Source organism: Phalacrocorax carbo, chromosome 2 (assembly GCF_963921805.1).
Source record: "Phalacrocorax carbo chromosome 2, bPhaCar2.1, whole genome shotgun sequence".
NCBI lineage: Eukaryota > Metazoa > Chordata > Aves > Suliformes > Phalacrocoracidae > Phalacrocorax > Phalacrocorax carbo.
In genome coordinates this window covers 108,449,157-108,468,728 of record NC_087514.1, presented here as the reverse complement: position 1 = coordinate 108,468,728, position 19,572 = coordinate 108,449,157, and the positions used below count along the sequence as shown (strand labels likewise).

Genomic DNA, 19,572 nt, shown 5'->3' with positions numbered 1-19,572 from the left:
ACAGCCTGGCATTCAAAGGTAATTAGATTGTTCTCTAGGTCTTTTCCCAGCTTCCACTGAGTGCATGTGAATTCAAGGAGTCAAGTTTGCTAAAGGACGGTGCTTGATAGACTGTCATGGCGAAGCCCTGAAACAAAACACTTCAAAGGTATTTCCTGGAAAAAGGCCAATTAATTTTGTTCTTTTGTTTGCTTGTGATTTCTGTTTCTAAGAGGCTGCTTCTCTGAAACATGGCTAAAACAATGACAAGTATGGTTCCACAGTTGTGTACAGTTGATATTAAGCATGCATATTTTATGAGTAGAAAATAGAATCTGATACCTCAATTCAAAACTGAGTTCTTTCTGTATGTAAGATCATCAGATATAGAAGACACTTTTGCAGATACCTGTGCAATCTACTTATCCTCATTAATGATGTGTAGTTACATGAGATAACAAAATTAGATGTTCATTTGGAACAATTTGTTGGTTTTATTGGGAAGCTTGCTGGAAAATAGTATCCATCTTTTATCTCCTTCTTACCTTCCTTCCTGTATTTTATTAAGTGGTAAAATCTTACTTTCCCCATAAAGGCAATGGATATGAATCATGTACACAGAAGAAACTTCACGTAGTAAGAACTTGTCATTTCTGCCAGTCACTTTTCTGACTACAAGTGCAGTTTAAATGCATTGTTAGGAATAATTATTGTGGAATGATACAAGTTTAGACTAAAAAAGCTGCATCTTTGTGAATTTCAAAACAACCTAGTTGAATTAGTACTTCCTTCCTGTTTAAAGGCATTTAAGGTTTGACTGCTGCTTGAATTAGGTTAGACATTGGGTCATTGGTATGTTGTCTAAGTTAAAAGTGTTCTAAATTTATCTGTGTTAGAAGCTTAAAATACCCAGTTAAAACAATTGCAACTTTTAATGGAATAGGAGAAGAATTTTATTTGGCCCCACTATTTTGCAGCTCATATTTAGGCAGATGACATTAGAAATCTTACTCCTCTTTTTAGCTCTATGTACTGTTTCCTTCCATTGTACTGTTCTTAGCAGTCATTGAAAATGGAAGGGAATTTTCTGTCTGTATTGTGTATTACAATGATACTTTTAATTTTTAAAATATATTCTGGAGGAATACTCCTTTTATACTTTACTTCTTGTGTTCTGCTGAGTCACTTGGAAAATAGGACTACATATAGGAGAAGATGCAGGTTTAGCAAAGTGTATGGATTATTGCTAAGTTTAGCTCTGCATCTGAAATATGTAGCCTTACACCTGCTCTTATGCATGAGTGTCCTGATTTAGGTCTAATTTTGTACTGTTAATTGGCACCAAATAGTAGTTGGGAAAGAGTTTTCTGCTTTTCTTCTCCCTCTCCTCCCCCACCCCAATCAACACGACTCCACCAGTGGCATCCTGATGTAAGTTACTGTTTAGTTAAGTGTATTTTTTCAAATACTGCATGCATCTTGAAGAAAGAATTACTTCTGCTATTGACCTGTGAACCTCTTATGTTTGTTCTTTTGTATGGTCTTTGAATATGATCTGGATACAATGCTGAAGGTATATTGTAATAAATGGGGGCCAGGCTGCTTTGAGACTTCAGGTGCTAGAGACCGTGATGCCTCCCAAGGGGTGTGGAGCAGGTATAGCTGCTGTGAACGGTGCTGTAATACTTAGGTTGGAACTGTGGGAAGTTGCTGTCGTTTCTTATTGATTCTCACTTAATCTCATTTCATCTTACTTCAGATTCTCACTGATTAAAGAGTCCATAAATTCAGAGTAATTGAAAATTGGGTCTATCATTGCTTTCAGTTTCTGAAGGCTGTTGAGATCAGTTTAAATATTTTCAATTATTTCACTGAAATTTGAAATAAGTTATCTAAGAAGAAGGCTGTCTGGCCCTTTAATGAAGCAACCTAATGATCCAAATTTTTTTCCTGGGGAAAGAACTACCAACTCTAATTCTGTAATATGAGATCGTTTAAAAGACCTGGGACTCCCTGTTTCGTCTTCCCCCAGCCCCCACCCCCACCATGTTTCTTTCCGCCCTCCTGTTTCTTTTTTCCTTTTCCCTTCAAAGCAAGCGCGTTTTGATGTCTTTGCCATGCATGTTTGCATTTCAGAGCATTGGAATAACGAAAGCTCAAGACATCCACTCAGTACAGCATGAATAAGGCACGCATAGATTCTGCCTTTTCTGTTTCTCTGGAGTCTTTGAAAACAACAAACTGGTCTCTCAGCTATTATTTTCCTATCTGTAGCTAGGCAGGAACTTCTCACCTGTCACATGCTGAAGGCAGCAACAGAATAAACTTCTTTTCCTGCTGGTAACTGAGAACTAGAGCAAAAGCCAATAGCTACAGACTTACCACATACAGACCTAATGGAGGGGATGTACGAAGAAATAAATTACTTCACTGCAATATGCTTGTATGCAACAGCTGTTCTACACATTCTGAAGCAACAGCGATTGATGCTTAACTCACAGGCTGCCTCTTTCTAAATGTTTTGGGTTTTGTTCTGTTTTAAATCTCAGCTGCTTGATGTAGGCAGTGTGTTATAATCTCATTAAAGTGTATCATAAATTGATTTTTTTGTGAATGTTGAGCTTTGAAATCAGGGTGTTAGGCTGTAAGACTGTAAGTCTTTAGAAATAGAATAATTTTAAATCTGTAGGCAAGTTCATATATACTGCATTTGTACATACTTTTCATTTAAAGGTATGGCTTTTTTATTTAAAAGGGTTAGTTTCCATGTGTTGCATGTCTTTTAAGATCATTAATCCCTTTTAATTAAAAGGTTTATTTTGTTCTAAGGAAATTGATACACCAGCAAATTTTACCTATTATTTTGTTTCCATTAGTTTTCTGGCTTTCAATGTCTGTCAGGGAGTCAGTAAAAACTACATATTTAATTATTTATAACAGCCTGTGCTCACGAAAAGAAAGACGTCTGGTAAGTAGGAAAACAGGCTTTCTCACAGGAGAAATTCTTCTAATATTATTCACAGGAGACGAGCATGAGCTGGGAGAAAAGATGGCTGTGGGGTCTTCAGAATCCCCACATACGCTGTTAAACACTTCTATTTGAATAGTTTCCAACATTACATTATTTGTTTTGAGCTTCACAGGTGATGGCATCAATGGAGGCATTAGTGTAGAAGCCAGCAACTGTCCCTGTTGCTACACTTTCAAAGGTGCCTTTCAAAGCCATTTTTTGGCTGAATTGCCTGATTTCCCTCCATTGCTTCCATGCAGCATGCTGTCTAGCCATAAAAGAGGGGGAAATTGTTCCCAGTCATCTAATAAAGTGAGATACATATGTGTGTTAGATACTTTAATTATTATTCCATAAATAACTTGATGTATCAACTAAAATTTATCAGAAGCAAGACTGGCCACTGAACTGCACAACATATTATTCCAAGCAGTACTTTAAACTCTACAGCCTGAAGTTGAACTGCTATTTTTACTCACTAAGATTCATGTAAGTGATGCATTTCAAAGCATATGCAAAGAAACTTTTCCTTTCATCAGGGTTTTTTTTCTTAGATAGCTTGCTTAGGATGTAAAGCATGTGGTTGAATGTATTTAACGAAAACTGATACCAGCAGAATAATTGGAAGAATCTAAGGACAGAAACAAAGCTCTAGGTATGGCTTTTGCTTTCCAAGGATGTAGTTTCTTCCTATCACCCATCTTTTTGTCCAACTAGTATTTGCTTTGCATTATGCTTATAAAAATAGTAAGTTGAAAGTATTGTTGGTATTGATGCTTTTCAGCTGTATAACTACAAATTGGAAATCTTTGGAAGTCATCTGTTTTCTATGAACTCAAATGATTTGATCTGCACATGCCACCAGGAGTTTCTTGTGAACTGTTTGCTTTCTGGCAGTCCAAAGTCTTTGAAGCACTGCTTCTGCTCATGAGCTATTTAGGCATCTTGTTCAAATTCATTTACTCCTGTTGGATGTCTGCCAAACAGTACCTGTCCTTGCATAAAAAGAAAGTTTGTAAAAATGTATTTATTCTTTTAGTGGGAGGTACAACATGAAAAAATCATATTTTTATTTACTCCAACATGCATGAACACCCACAGAAAAAAGACTGATTGCCTTACCCTTATCTTTAACCATTTCTGAATAACTCATTTGATAAGCTTTTGGATTATTACTGCAATAGCAGATAGTAATGCTTCATCAACAAACAGGTTTAAAATATACCACCAGTCACACCATTTCCTTTTGTAAATAAAATACAGAAGCCATGTAGGATACACTCAAGTTAGTTTATTTGGGCTGATCTACTGTGAAATTAAGTTAAAAAAAAGAAAAGAAAGATAGCAACCAATTCTGTATATTTGGGAAGCAGCTTTTGTCTGACTGCTTCATCTTTTGCCTCATCCATATACTGTTTTGTCCATTTTATATGGGTAATAAAGATACAAAGATTTTTTCCAAAGGTAAATATGAAGTTCAGTTCATATCTCATTTTCCAAGTGTCTCAGGCATTTAGGAACCTTAATGCTGTGGAGCTTCAGTTTCTAGACAGCAGATTCCTTTTGAAAGTTGGATTTGTGGTCCTCAGCCATATTCCCCATGAAGCATCATGTTAAAAATGGCAGCACTAATTCCAAATGATCTGGTATGAGGTCATGTCAAAATGTAGTACCATCCAGCGCTATTAGTTTAGGATACTGTCTAGGTCAGGCATTCTGGCTGTATTAAACTCAGCATTACACTGACATGTTTGTAGTGCTTCCAGTTCTGGGACAAATATATTTATGGTCAATGTGGGTACCTGGTCACTGGTGCAGCGAGCAACATATGCATAACTGCAAGGCCCGTCTGAAACAGTTTCCCTTACTCTTTTCTCAAAGTCTGAGAAAGATGTTTGTGTAAGAGCTTTGCATTCACAAGCCAGCGTCCAGTAAGCTGGACACCCTCCCACCAATCAGACATGCATGCAGAAGCAAATAACAGTCTTTATATTTGAAGATAATAGGATATCTCAACCTTTATGTCAAAACATCCAAGGCTTGGAATTTTATACAAGTGGGATCTTGTTCAAAAATCACCTTGTCCTTTTCAAATGGCCACTGGAGGCTTTGTACAGCTATAATTGACACGGAAAAAGGAAGCTGGCTCTTTGTTAGAGGAAAATAAGTAGGAAAAGGTACAAGCTGCTGTATTCACAAAAGCATTTAGGTACCTGTAACTGACATTGGCAGTGTCCACCTTGGTAGCTGTAAGAAATAAGGAAGTAGAATAAATGTTACAGATGTGTATCATAGGCAGGGAACTGAGAGATCTAATATCTTCATTCACGAATGTAACAGTACAAATTCAGTAAACAGTTCAGAAAACTTAGCATTACTGATGTTTTTGGATGATTTTTTAGCAGACAACAAGAATAGAAGCTACATTTGCTGTGGGAGGTAAAATACACAATAAAGATCACTGCCTCCTTCCTAAAATTAAAAGTGAAATGGAAAAGGAAATAGGTGATTTGTGGTGGGAAATAATTTTTTAAAAATTTTGACATTTATAGAATGCAAATAAAGTTAAAGAGAAACCCAAATCTCTGCTGTAACTGTAACTCAGTATTATTTAAATTCTAGCCAAGGCATTTCTTAATAGTCGTACTGCTAACTAGGCAACCTTGCACACATGTTTAATGTTCTGTCAAGTGTCTTCTCAGTTCCAGATGGATTTGACAGTAATTAGAAGTATGCTCTGTCCTTGCAAATCTTGCATGGTACAGGTGACACTTCATCTGAAGCTTTGGATTAAAAAACCCAACTGTGTCAAACTGTAATCCTTCTTTACCAATATTGACCAAAACAAACAAACAAACAATAAATAAATAAATAAAACCAACCAAAAAACCCAGGAAAATAAAAAATCCTGCTGCCATTGTATATTTTATATAGACATATTCTGGTGGAATTTTGGCTTCCATGTTTTATAAAACCGGTCCAAAATTAGGATTTCTGCTTTTCTCTGTCTTGTTTTCACAGTATGAATTAACTGAGCAGGTATGCTATACTTACCAATCATTCATTTTCAGAAATTTCTGCAAGTATGCACTTAATAGTGTGTTATATAATCAGGAGTCGGACTTTAAGACTGTTAAAGTGAGAGAAGAATTTTGGTCCAGTTTGTGGTCTGTTGTTATATATTTTCGATAGTTGTAGGATTTCCTACAATCAATATTTTTCATTTCTACAGGTGAGCAACTGTTACGCAGTACTTCATACCGTGGCACTAGTCTGTACTTTTTGTCATTGTTTTTTAAGTATAGCTCTTTAAAATTATCATAGTTTTGTAAATAAAACATGGAGTTTGATGATCTGTTCATCTTCTGGGCCTTTACTTCAAAATAAGCCAAAAAATCCTATTAAACTCTAGTAGAACTTCTCCACAATTAGAACAATTGAGAATAATTTTTACTGTAACTGTATCACATTAACATGTAGCTTTGGGACTTATTTGTGTAGCTTCTCAAGGTGTGACTGTTTCTTTAAAAGAAACTTGTTTGAAAACGTTTGATACAGGTGGGCCTGGGAAGAGGTTTGAAAATGTTTTTTGCTAACTGCTCATAAACATCCCAGTCAAAGTCTTTGGTATAAAATAATTTTAAAGATAAAAGTAGAACTGGATGGGCACTTGTTGAGGAAAATACACTTCGGCTGCATGAGGAGGGGTACAGGTATATGATACTTGTTTTGATTTTGCTGTTAACTAGGAGATTTCAAGGGTGAAGGATTAAGAATGTGTTGATATTGGGAAATGGGAATTAGGAGAATATGCTAGAAAATAATTATTCTGTGATAACATCTTTAGTGTGGCTTGCAAATGACTGTGGGGGGGGACCAGTGATCACCTCTTCAGCTCCCTCTAAGGCTGGGGTTAATGGAGGAACAAATGGGAAAAAGCCTTTGCAGGAACTTGGGGAGTTGCCAGCCCTAGAGCAGAAGGGCATGAAATGAGAGCAGAAACTCTCATCTTATATTTCTGTAATTCTGCGCACTATGTGACTCAGCATTAGCAGCAATTTGAGAAGATGCCTTTCCCACCCCTAAGTGATAGTATTCAGTGAATTGCTGTTACTTCTTCTCTGTGCAAAGCATAAAAGCTATTGAATAAGTAGAAAATAAAATACTTGCTTTTCAACAATGTGTAGGATCAGAATTTATACAAACTTCATACAGTGAACTACAAACACAGGCTGTCACCGGCAGAGTGTTTTCCAGTTAAATTCTTTAGCCCCCTTCATATCTGTCAAGAGCTTTTGCAGTAGCAATGAGATGTCAAGGGGGTCTGAGCAGAAACATCATACCTCATAAAGAAAACCTTACAAAAGGAAAAGAATGGGCATTTGTTCTGAAATTACAGAAATATTTTGTTACCACAGTTGTCATTGTTTTGTCAGTCAGCTTCAGGTAAGGCATTTGGTCTTAGATGGCCTGTCAGCAGATTTAAGCACTGCACTGCTACCCTTCTGAGATAAGGTGGAAAATTTTTGTGTGTCACGACAACTACAAACGAAGTATGAAATGCGTACATAAAAGAGAAATTCTTGAATTATTTTTTTTTAGTCTTTTCCATCCAAAATATTTCTGTCTTTTTTTTCATAGGAAAATGGAAGAGAAATAGTGTATGCTTCTATTCAATTTCTTAGATGCATAATTTGATGAAGAAATTTCTTGTTGTTCATTGTGGGAAACTGGTAAAATGTTAAACTTAAAAGAAAAACTGAAAACCAAGTTAAAAAACAGCTAACATAAAAACTTGCTTATATTCAGTGAATTAAAAGTGTAGTGGAGGGCCACTTCCATTATAGGACCTTCTTTTCAGGACCTCATCCTTACTCCTAAATTCAATATGATTTAATCTAGAAAAATTTTTGTTAATGTTTTGAGTTATTCTACCATGCAAAATGTAAATTTCACATGTTAAAACCTATAGCTTCTTTCATGAGTTGGAGTAGGTCAGCACTGTTTTATATAATAACTTAAAAATTCTGTGGACCTTAATCCTTCTTGAAGTGAAACACTTTGCACATATTTGAAAAAGAGATGAGGAAAAATTAAAATCTTGCTTGCTGTAATTCTTGCTCAATCTTCTTTTGAAAGAGAAGATACAGGCATTCCTGTTCCATATTTTTTTAATCTTAATTTGTAACATTGTGTCTGTATAATTGTTTATAGTTTTATCTTTCATTAGAACTTCTTTCATGTTTGGTAATATATTATTTTGGCTCATAATTCTAATTTACATAAGGCTGATATTGTAATTTTTATCAAGGCTTAAATTCACTGACTTCTGGAGTGGTGGTTTTCTGAATAACAGAGTTAAAACCTCCAGCATGAGCTCCACTAGATCCTAGAATTTCAAGATCTGTACCAAAACGCACTTAGTTGAATGTGCAAGCAAGCTTTAACTTCTGTGAAGATGTTTCACAAGGGAATTTAAAAATAAAAATATAGTAATTGAAATTATTATGATCCTCAGAGGTAGACTAATGTTCTTGTGTAACCGTAACTCCCACTGTATGTGTATTCTCAGACATGAAACTTAACACTGTATAACCAAAACTCTATGTGGGTTACACAGAAGGAAAAAAAAAGTGTGTGAGATACAGCTTTAATTTTTTTTACTTTAATATATTCATGTTCTCAACTTTAACTCTGAAATAATGCTGCAGTGTTTAAATTATGTTTGTTTGGATACTCCGTGCCTTTGGCTCAAGGAAAGATCAGCCAGAGTATCCAGAGTTTAACCCAGTTTTAATCAAAATGTACCTAAGACCTGCTCGTTCTTAAAACTTGTGATCTGACCTTCTGGATTGTTCATCAGTGTTTGATTGCTACCCTTCAAAATTAATCATGCGCAGAGCAGGTATATGTCCAGCATAGAAAGTCTATGTACCTGTATGCACACTTGTTTGTGTGGCATTTATAAGAAGCAGAAAAAGCGTTTACTTGATTGGACAACAATTCCAGGCATACACTCTCTTACTGCTGTGGACTGTGGGAATGTTTCTGCCAGGTTAATTGTATACATCCTTCCACTGGGATATTACTTGATTTCCCCTGAGATTCTGTGAAGGTGTTTCAATCCATATTGCTTTTGCAGGTGAAGGAGGAATAAAAAAGGACATGTCAACACTGAGTATTTGGGGCCTAAACCTAAGGCTCTGGTGTTTTCTGTTGTATCAGACAAAACTTCTACTGACCTTCATGTAAATTTAGGCTATGCAATGTTTAGAGAATTTTTTCTTACATAAGAATACCTGGTAGGGTGAGGGAATTCACTCCTGCAAATTTTGCTGTTACAGTTGGGAATTTCTTTGCCTTCTTTGCCTCTTCTGTGCTTTACTGCTTACAAGGTTAGTGCTTTCCTCAAAATACACCACTTAGATAAGGTACAGTATCTGCAGCTCTGAAATCGTAAGTGATGAGTATATATGAAGGTAAAAATCCAAAGGGACAGTGAGAAGAAAACACTGCAATACCAGAGGCATTTCTTTATATCTCTGAGTTTCCTCTCCAGTGCTGCTGGTTTTTCTTTCCCAACTTCTAACGAGAATAATTAGCACAAGTCAGAAGCTTAACCTCTTTGTTTGTTCATTCATCTGTAAAATAGAGAGTATTGCATGTGTAATACTGCTTTTAGGATGAATATGTTAATGTCTAAAAAGCTTTTTAAGAATGTAAAACACTATGTAAATGTGAAATATTAGCATACCTTTCTACTTTAACAAGAGGGGGAGATGCTGTAAGAGTTCATAGGCTACTCCTGAAGTAGTTCAACGCAGGCCAAAGCATCTTTGAAAGTGATGTCCTGAGAGAATCTCTGAAGTAGTAAAAATCTTATACTCCCAAGTGAATTCACCATACTCGTAACTAAGTCTTGTGAGACAGGCTATTAAGATTGTTTCTTTCTCTGCCCTTATTCATTTTGGGGCTGGTTTTGTAATGAGCTGGACATAGAGACTGGGGGAGCACCACATACTATTGTTTTAATTGGAGTTCTTAGTTATATCTATGATCTGTGGTAAAAACAAAACACTCCAAACCACACCATCTTCCTCATCTCATCCCTCCTTCCCCTAAACAAATTAAAGCTCTACCTTAGTTGAAAGCTCTTGTTTGCTGGAGGGAGGGAATAGGAAGTCTCAGCTGTCTTGTTCACCTTAAGACATACTAATATCATAAAAATATGTTTGCAGTATGTCAAGGCAGGAGGTCAAAAATATTGGTCTAGCATGTGATCTAGTACATAGTGAGAAAGCCTTCTGAGAGGTGTGCATAGACAACAGGACACAGAAGGCATGGCACCTTTGCATTACTTCTATTCAAAAGCTCTCTTACCTTCTGGAGAGCACAGTTAGGCCTTAAATATTATAACGATATAGTTTGTGCAGGTGGAGAGATATGGCCCTCAAACAGTGTTTGTGTATTTCCTTGTTGATAATAGATATCTTCCTGTTTAGAAGGGGGTTTAAAGTCTCCAATATCTGTTGTCTTGCTTGAACCTCACATATTTCTCTTAAATAAATTAAACCCCCTTATACCTCTAAGACTGTAGTATAATGAAAAAAATTGAATTTGGTACCTGAGATAAGCAAGGTTTGTTTGTTACTGTTTTCTCCCCCTTTTTTAGTTAAAGAATGGAAAACCTTTTGATCCAGGCAACTTCTGATCAGTCATAAAATGTGCTGTGTTAGAAAAAGGACACTGGAAGGCCGTTCAGATAAGTACCAGTACAATTGCAAATTTCACGCCTCTCTGCACACCTATGATACTGTTTATCAAGGTTCTTTTAAACGTTTCACGCTGTGGAAAAGACCAAATATGTTACATCACTTGCTATATTTCACCTAAATATGGTTTATGTTTCTGGTTTTTTTCAGAAAAGCAATTGGAACTGAAAAAGTGTGCATTGCCATTGACCACATCACATTTCCCATTTGTATAGACAAACACTTCAGGAAGCATTGAATAGTTGATGTACTTTGCCTGTGATATAACTTAATGAGCCCTTCTCATACATGCAAAGTTTTAATAATATTAAACTATAATTAAAACTGTCCTGAAATTCTTTAAAATGCCATCTAAGAAGACATAGTCTTTAAAAATGCTCAGCTACTCCTCTGCAGAAAACTATGTGGGCTATAGAGTCCCATCTGATGGTTGGCTCAAATGATTTTCTGCTCTCTTTTATTAAGTTAATTCGTCCTTCTCTGTAATAATGTAGTAGCAGAACTATATTTGTGTGGTGGTACTAGTTTCTGATCTCTGACCACATAAATGTAAGATTTTAATTGGTTAGGTATGTCTCTGCTGACATTCCTGACTTTCTAGGAAAGTGTTAGATGTTCCTGTAATGGTTACCCCTAGCCCTGTGATGCCTGAAAACATGATAGATTAAAAGGCCTCATTCTTGTTCTACTCGTTCCATTTAAAAGTAATAGCACCTTTAGTGTTATTGGATAAGAAAAGCTGAATTTGTTCTAGGGACTCTGACTTATGTATTTATTCCCCCCCACCCTGCACTGGTAGAATTCCATTTTAAGTCAGTTAAGTTGCAAAATCAAGGGTAAAAGGGAATCTGATTTCAGGCTCTTATTATGCTAGCATGTTTGTGGAGAATGCTGTACTTATTTAAGTCTGTGGCAAATTCGTGGTCATATCAGAAGTATAAGATGGAAGACAGTGAAACTGTTGCCTGAGACTGAAATAAAATAGAGTACACATACACGGCCTGCCAAAAAAATTGCTTATTTTGGCAAAAAAAGAAAATTGGTAGTTGGATTCATTCAATTCCCTGTATAGCATCTTATCTGATCATTAAAAGTTTGTTTTTAATAATAAAGAAGCCTTGAATTTTAAAAACCAACAAAACCAGAGTATTCCAAAGCTGCATAGGTTATCATTATCTTCATGTTAACCAGAATAATAAATATTATTCTCTGTGGAAGGTAAACTTAATAATATAGTAGAAGAGAAGGTAATTATTTCTAAAGAATGAACTTTAATCCTGAGACTGTGTTTTGTTCAATACCACAGTGGTCAGTAATTGGTGTGTGGTGATTTCACATAAATGGCTAACTATAACAAATAAACTTTCTCAGTGAAGATTTTAAAGGGAGGTGTATTTTTGTATCAACTCTAACAGTGATATCTTGATTGTACACTACTGTCTGGGTCTATTACTATTAATAATTTATTTCAACCATCTTTTTTTTCTGAAACAAAAACTTAAAATATATTAATGCTGTTATAGTTTTATTTCAGAAACTTCATTATTTTAGATCTATTGTATTTTAAGATGTATTTTTTTATCTTTTATATTTCTAAAGCTTATTTGGTTTTTATACAAGATATTAAAGACAAATACTCATTCGTAAAATAAAAATAAAATCAGGAACGATTGAATGAAAACTCCATTCTACTTAACCCTCATAATGAAGTGAATAGTGAGACAGGTAAAATGTTTTCATTTTGTCCTATTCATTTCTAACTTAGTTATTTTAGAGAAAGGCACTTTAATTATTATTAATAATATTAGTCCTACCTTTAATCTTGCACTTAAGACATTAATTACTTTTTTTTCCTTACATCCTAGGTGACTTTTATTATTTTAGACTTACTGTTGGTAGGTTTTGTGTGTAGAAAAATTGAAGGTGCCTGAAAGAACTGATTAACTTGCCCTCATACTTGCCCTCAGTGGAAAATAGACCACACAATTCTTTTGATTAATTTTCATACAAAAACCTAATTTTATGAAGAATGTATGCAGACATACACTTTTACTATCTGTTTTCAGTATTAATGAGGTACAAGCCTCTACAAATATTGTATAATTTGGTTATTCTAATGGCAATTAACATTTCAATATAAGTTTGTATGACTAGGTATGTTTTCTTTTATGATTATGTACTTTAATCTTTTTTTTTTATTATCTGCTAAATGTGTTCTGTGACTCTTTTACATTTACCTTACAGAGGGATAACCTTATAGTGTGGTATGGATAATTTTGAACAGCAGTCAGTATACTTTGCCTGTTTGCTTTCCATTCCGTAATTTTTGCCAGATATGATTTTCACTGGATGTTGTAGCAAATTACATTAGAATCATTGAATGGTTTGGGTTAGAAGCAACATTAAAGATCATCTGGTTCCAACCCCACTGCCATGGGCAGGGACACCTTCCACTAGACCAGGTTGCTCAAAGCCCATCCCACCTGGCCTTGAACACTTCCAGGGACGAGGCATCCACAGCTTCTCTAAGCAACCTGTTCCAGTGCCTCACCAGCCTCACAGTGAATAATCTCTTCCTTATAGCTAATCTATATCTACCCTCTTTCAGTTTAAAGCCATTACCCCTTGTGCTATCACTACATGCCCTTATAAAAAGTCCTCCAGCTTTCTTATAAGCCCCCTTTATATATTGAAAGGCTGCAGTAAGGTCTCTGTAGGCATCTCCCTCCAGGCTGAACAACCCCAACTCTCTCAGGCCTGTCTTCATGGGAGAGAGGCTTCAGTCCCCTGGTCATCTTTGTGGCCCTCCTCTGGACTTGCTCCATCAGTTCCATGTCCTTCTTAAGTTGGGGGCCCCAGAGCTTGATGCTGTGCCTCAGGGGGTGTCTCATGAGAGCAGAGTAGAGGAGGAGAATCACCTACCTCAACCTGCCGGTCATGCTTCTTTTTATGCAGTCCAGGGTATGTTTGGCTTTCTGGGCTGCAAGTACATGTTGCCGGGTCATGTTGGGCTTCTTATCAACCAACACCCCTAAGTCCTTCTCCTCAGAGCTATTCTCAATCCATTCTCTGCCAGCCTGTCTTTGTGCTTGGGCTTGCCCCAAACCATGTGCGGGACCTTGCACTTGGCCTTGCTGAAGTTCATGATGTTCATAATGGCCCACCTTGGGGTTTAAATTCCAAGGGTTTAAATTCTAGGTTCTTTCATTTGAAGCACTTCCTTGTGAAGTACTGATTAAAACTGTGTGTCTTTTTTCTGAAGACCTAATTATGGCAACAGAAAATACTAGGTTTTACTTATTAACAGGCAACTATATATGGTTCTGGGGCTGAGGTTGCACAGAAGCATTGACTACCTTAATGTTTCTTTTTCATGTTAAAGATATCTTAATTGATTCGTATGCTCTCTCTCACTTTATATTTTCAATATTGCAAACTTACCTAAATCAATTTTGGTTGGGATTTAAAGCTATAACAGATAAATACAAGAAAATAAGTTGTCTTCCACAAAAAGATTCCTAGAAAGTGAATGAAAGAGCTGAGAACTGAAATTGAAGCCATAAAATAGTATCTAAATGAGAATTATTTTCCTGGGGCTATTAACTGAGTATGAATGTCACTTTAACAGTAACTAGTTTTTTCTCATGAGCATTATTTGCAGATTTTTTGAGATTGTGTTTGAATCAAATTTAGTTTTGGATTGCTAGTGTATATGGGTTATTTTTTTCTAAGGCATTTTCTTTAACATTCTGCTACAGCTTGGAGCTTAGATCTGAGGAAAAACAATTTCAGTGCTGAGGATGTGAAAAACAAATGTTAATTATCAGTTTTAAAGATTTTACAATCTTATTCTCTACAAACTGTTAGACAAGGAAACAGAATCTGGATACAGAATTGTAAAAGCTTTTGTGAGATTACTAAGCATAATATTCAAGTGTGCGTGTACATAGTACATTAGGGGTAATGGGAGATAATCAGGTTCATCCCTCCAGATCAGCATATCTATATTCCTTGGTGCCCATGCATATGTTTTGTAGATGAAAATGCGGAAATATTTCAGTTGCCAGTGCAGTATGCTTGCATACATCATCATCACAGTTTCAGTGTTGCATATTTTGAAGTAATGAAGCAGGAGGTTTGTAATGGTGCTTGTGTGTGGTGGGAAGGGGAATGTTCTTCCAGAATACCAGTGCATGATGTTTGGGAAGAAAGTTACTTCAGAGTTTAGTCTTTATGAAAGTTCTGGACATGTAGTGTTTGGTGGATGCCAACTCTGACCTCAGGCGTTTAAAAATGTGCAGCGAGGATTCTATAGGTCCTTGTCTATGAAGCAAGCAGTGATACGTTACTGAGTTCAGAAAAGAAGCCATCATGTAATAAACATAATAGTATCATCTCAGCCTGGCCAAAGCAGTTTTGGATGGGCCAGGCTGAGTGATACAGTCTAGCACTGAAAACTGGAGGGAGTTAGGTTGTGTGGTTTTGTGTTGATTTTTAAATACAAATCATGCTGTGTTGTAAAGGTTTTATATTTGACCGGTAACTAACAACTGTGGTTGTATTAATATATGTCCTGAGTTCTGGTTATGATGTTGTTACCTAATTTGACTTCATGCAGAACTTTGCAAAAAGGAACAGAAGTAAGGGGCATCCTGGCAGCCAGCTGTCAGCAGAATCTTTAATTGAACATCTATTTTCCCACAAAAGAGTTGAGAAATTGAAGCTGAAAGATTTTCAAGTTTCAGGAAACATAAGAATTTATGCAGAAACTGTAAAAGGAAATGAATAAGTAATAGAAATCAAAGCTTATAATGAGTTTAAGAAAATAGAAAAGGGAGTAGTGTAAGGTAATTTATGTACTGGTTTAATTTAATATCTTCAGCTGAATTTGATACTATCTTCACAAGAACTAGTACATTTTCTATTAAAAGAATTCAGAATTCTTTTATTGAAACTGATTATTTTACTTTCAACTCTGTGCTTATTAAAGCTAAGGAACAGTTTCCCTGAAGACATGTGCATCTATTAGCAAAGGAAATATATGTACTACTAGAAATAATTAACCTAGGACAACTTGGTGACAGCAGGATATTGAGCAATTAATTTTGTGTTCTCAGAAAGGATGTAAGGGAAAACCCAGATAAGTGTAACAGATACTTAGGTTGTCTAATGGAGCTGCTTAGACATTTTGTTTTCTGAAGGAAATATATATATATTTAAACTTTTGGTATTTGACTCTGAATGCTTTTTGGCTGTAGAATGGTTTTTGAGGAAAATTCAAAGCTTTCTGTGGAAGCTAAGACAAATAGTGTTCTACTTTTCTACATGAAATTTGCTGTTTTCAGTAATGGATTACACTAGTGAATGGATGGGAAGGATAAGGCACCAAGTACACTGACAGTCTAATGACAGCCTACAGACAAACTAGAAAAAAAAGTCATTCCGAACATTTACACTTAATTTCTTCTGTTCCTTAAACTAGTGTCATAATTCTTTCACTTAGCTTCAGTCCTCTCTCTTTGTAGTGTGATCAGTCTCAGTGTAAATGTAACAGCAGTGTATTTAATCAATTGTATTTCATACTGTATCATTCATTTTTTAAATGTAGTTTTCAGTACTGACCTTTTTTTGTGATGATTAACTTTTGATACTTTTCAAAATTTTTTCTTGTTGACCATACACATAGTTATATTTTAGACTGATTACTTCTAGGAAAAAATATAATTTTGTGTGTACTGTGCTAAGTTTCCAAACAGAACACCTCTGATCTTCAGCCTTGTATCTCATAAAACTTAGCTAAAGTTTAGGTGACCTCACTGATGAAAAAATATATTTTGAAGTTTTTTTAATAATTGGTTCACCTTCTTGTAGGTGATCTGTGTTTTCTGTCTTGATTCCATAATTTTGAATTGTTACGTGCGTGTCTGTCATAATAATTTGTGTGCTAGACTCTGCTACTTAAGTAGACACAGCAGACTAGTAGAAGGCAATAGAGACATACATTTTAGTAATTTAGAATATATATGTGCAACACACCTTATCCAGAAACTGTGTATGTATATATGTGCATATATATGTGCACAAATATACAGATCAACAGAAGTTATTGATGCTGATTCAGTGATTTAGTTAAAGGTAAGTGAGAGCAAATCGATTTTACCCATTCCTCATATAACACAAATTTTTGTTTTTTAATTTGTTGTCTATTTTTAATTTTTTATTTTTTCTCCCATTTCACTGACTGGTTATGGTCTTCATGTGCTTAGCTGATGAAGATGGTGATACATTTCAGATGCTTTTCTAAGCTTTTCTTCAAATATAAAAAGTAAATAATATTCTGTAGTGCAGTACTATTTGAGACTCTGGCCAAATGTTACAAAAATAGGATTCCTGTGTTTTTAATTTAACAGCATTATTAAATCTCATGCATCATCATGTTGAAGAAATTGGTGATCTGGAAAATGCAGACTAATTAATATCATGCTGTTGAATGCTGAGTATTTTTATATAATAACTGATCACTGACAGAGATATGAATCTTACACCAGACTGACACAAATATAGCAGCTTGCCCCCGCTGTTGGAAACATGATTGAAATAATAGCAAATTATAGAAGTATCTGCATGTCAGTAGAAGATTAGGTACTTTATTAGTGTACATTTGTTCTGTCTGTTAATTAGAAAAACAAACAAAAAAAAGCTCATCTATTGCATGGCTGTTCTCTGGAAGCTGTTAATTATTGGCTAATTAAGCAGAGATTGGAGTGACAGACTTTGGCTAAATTCTGTAGTGTAGTAATTACTGATATGTAGCATTTTCTTCCTCAAAAAATTTGATCTGACCCTGGTTTTATTTTATTATTAATTTGGAAATATAAACATTTTAAAACTTGATCTTTTCGGTTTGTCTGTAAGAATAAAAGATGATGAACTTCAAAATTAAATGGGGCATGCTTATAAAATAGTACATAATGTACTATTTTATATTTCTTGATCACTTAAATCTAAATATTAAATATATTTCCATAAAGCAATTACTTGTATGGTGTGATATTTTCCACAGCTGTCAATGATCTAATTGTTGCAGTGCTCAGTAATGGCCAAAAAAACAGGCAGAATTTAACAGCTTTTTTGTAAATTATTTCAATGGTCTCTGTCCTAATGCTGTCTTAAGCACTACTGTAGGTGGTATCAAATAGTACCTTTGTTTTCTCTCTAGAGAACCTGTTGGTCACTAGATGTTGATATTGACTTCCCACTCCTATCCACAGAGAGGTGGCTCTCTGAGAATAAGCCTGAAATATATTATAGGATTATAGCGCTGATGAGTTATTCTATAGACAATTAAGAGAAATCTCTGGATCAGTAGCCCTTGCCCTTAAGGGAGATTTCAACTTCCCAGCCATCAACTGGGATGCCATACTGCTGTGACAAGCAAGTCTGAGAGAATGCTGAAGTTTGTGGAAGATAATTTCTTGTCACAAGTGCTCAATGAGTGTCATGGTTTTAGCTGGTACAGAGTTACTTTTCTTCACTGTAGCTGGCATAGTGCTGTGCTTTGGACTTAGTATGAAAATAGTGTTGATAACACACAGATGTTTTAGTTGTTGCTGGGTAGTACTTATACTAGTCAAGGGCTTTTCTAGCTTCCCATGCTCTGCCAGGTGCACAAGAAGACGGGAGGGGAGCAGACACAGCTAAGAGAGTGGATTCAAACTGTCCAAAGGGATATTCTGTATCATGTAATGTCATGCCCAGTATGTTAACTGGGAGGACTGACGGGAAGGCAGGCAGCAGTCGTGGCTCGGGGACCAGCAGCATTGGTCGGCGGGTGGTGAGTGGTTGTATAATTTGTGTTTTGGCTTTTTTCACCTTTTCCCTTTTCCTTTTTATTATATTATCGTTATTGTTGTTATTATTATCATAATCAACATTATTTTCATACTAAGTCCAAAACACAGCACTATGCCAGCCACAGTGAAGAAAGTTAACTCTGTACCAGCTAAAACCGTGACAGTGAGCCAGCTAGGAAAGATGCCCTCCTAGACTTGTTATTTTTGAATAGAGAAGGACTCACTGGAGATGTAGTGGTAGGTGGCTGTCTTGGCTGCAGTGGTCATGAGATGGTTGAGTTTAGAGTTTTTGGTGTAATGAGAAAAAAGGTCAGCAGAATTGCTACCCTGGATTTCAAGAGAGCAAACTTTAAGCTACTCTAAGTCAGAGGACCACGACTGTGGGAACAGTGAATTTCCGTTTGTGGACACTGAAATTGTAAGGGACCAGCTGTATCAGTTTAGTGTTTCTAAGTCCATGGGGCCTGATGGGATTAATCCCGGGGTGCTGAAGGAGCCAGCAGATATTACAGCAGGATGCTCTCAATCATCTACCAAAGGTCTTGGGAGCCTGGGGAGGTCCCCACTGACTGGAAGCTAGCCAGCACTCCTCCAATTTATGAGAAGGGCTTGAGAGAAGACCCATGAAACTACAGACTTGTTAGTCTAACCTCCGTACCTGGAAAAATTATGGAGGAGATCATATTGCTGTAGAAGGACATTTAAAGAACAATGCAGGCATCAGGCCGAGTCAACGTGGGTTCACAAAGGGAAAGTCCTGTCTAACTAATTTGATATCCTTCTATGATAATATCACCTGCCTAGTGGATGAAGGGAAGGTATTGGATGTAGTTTTTCTGGATTTTAGTAAGACTTTTGGTACTGTCCCTCACAGCATCCTTCTGGGCAAGTTGTCCAACTGTGAGATGACCAGGTACATGGTGGGCTGGGTGAAGAACTGGCCGTTCTGGGCCCCACC

General features: G+C 36.1%; 1 protein-coding gene across 1 annotated transcript in view; it reads left to right on the top strand.

Annotated features, from left to right (window-relative positions):
- Positions 1 to 19,572, top strand: part of CNTNAP2 (contactin associated protein 2) — a 1,195,621-nt gene that overhangs the window by 262,339 nt on the left and 913,710 nt on the right. The window lies entirely within an intron of this gene.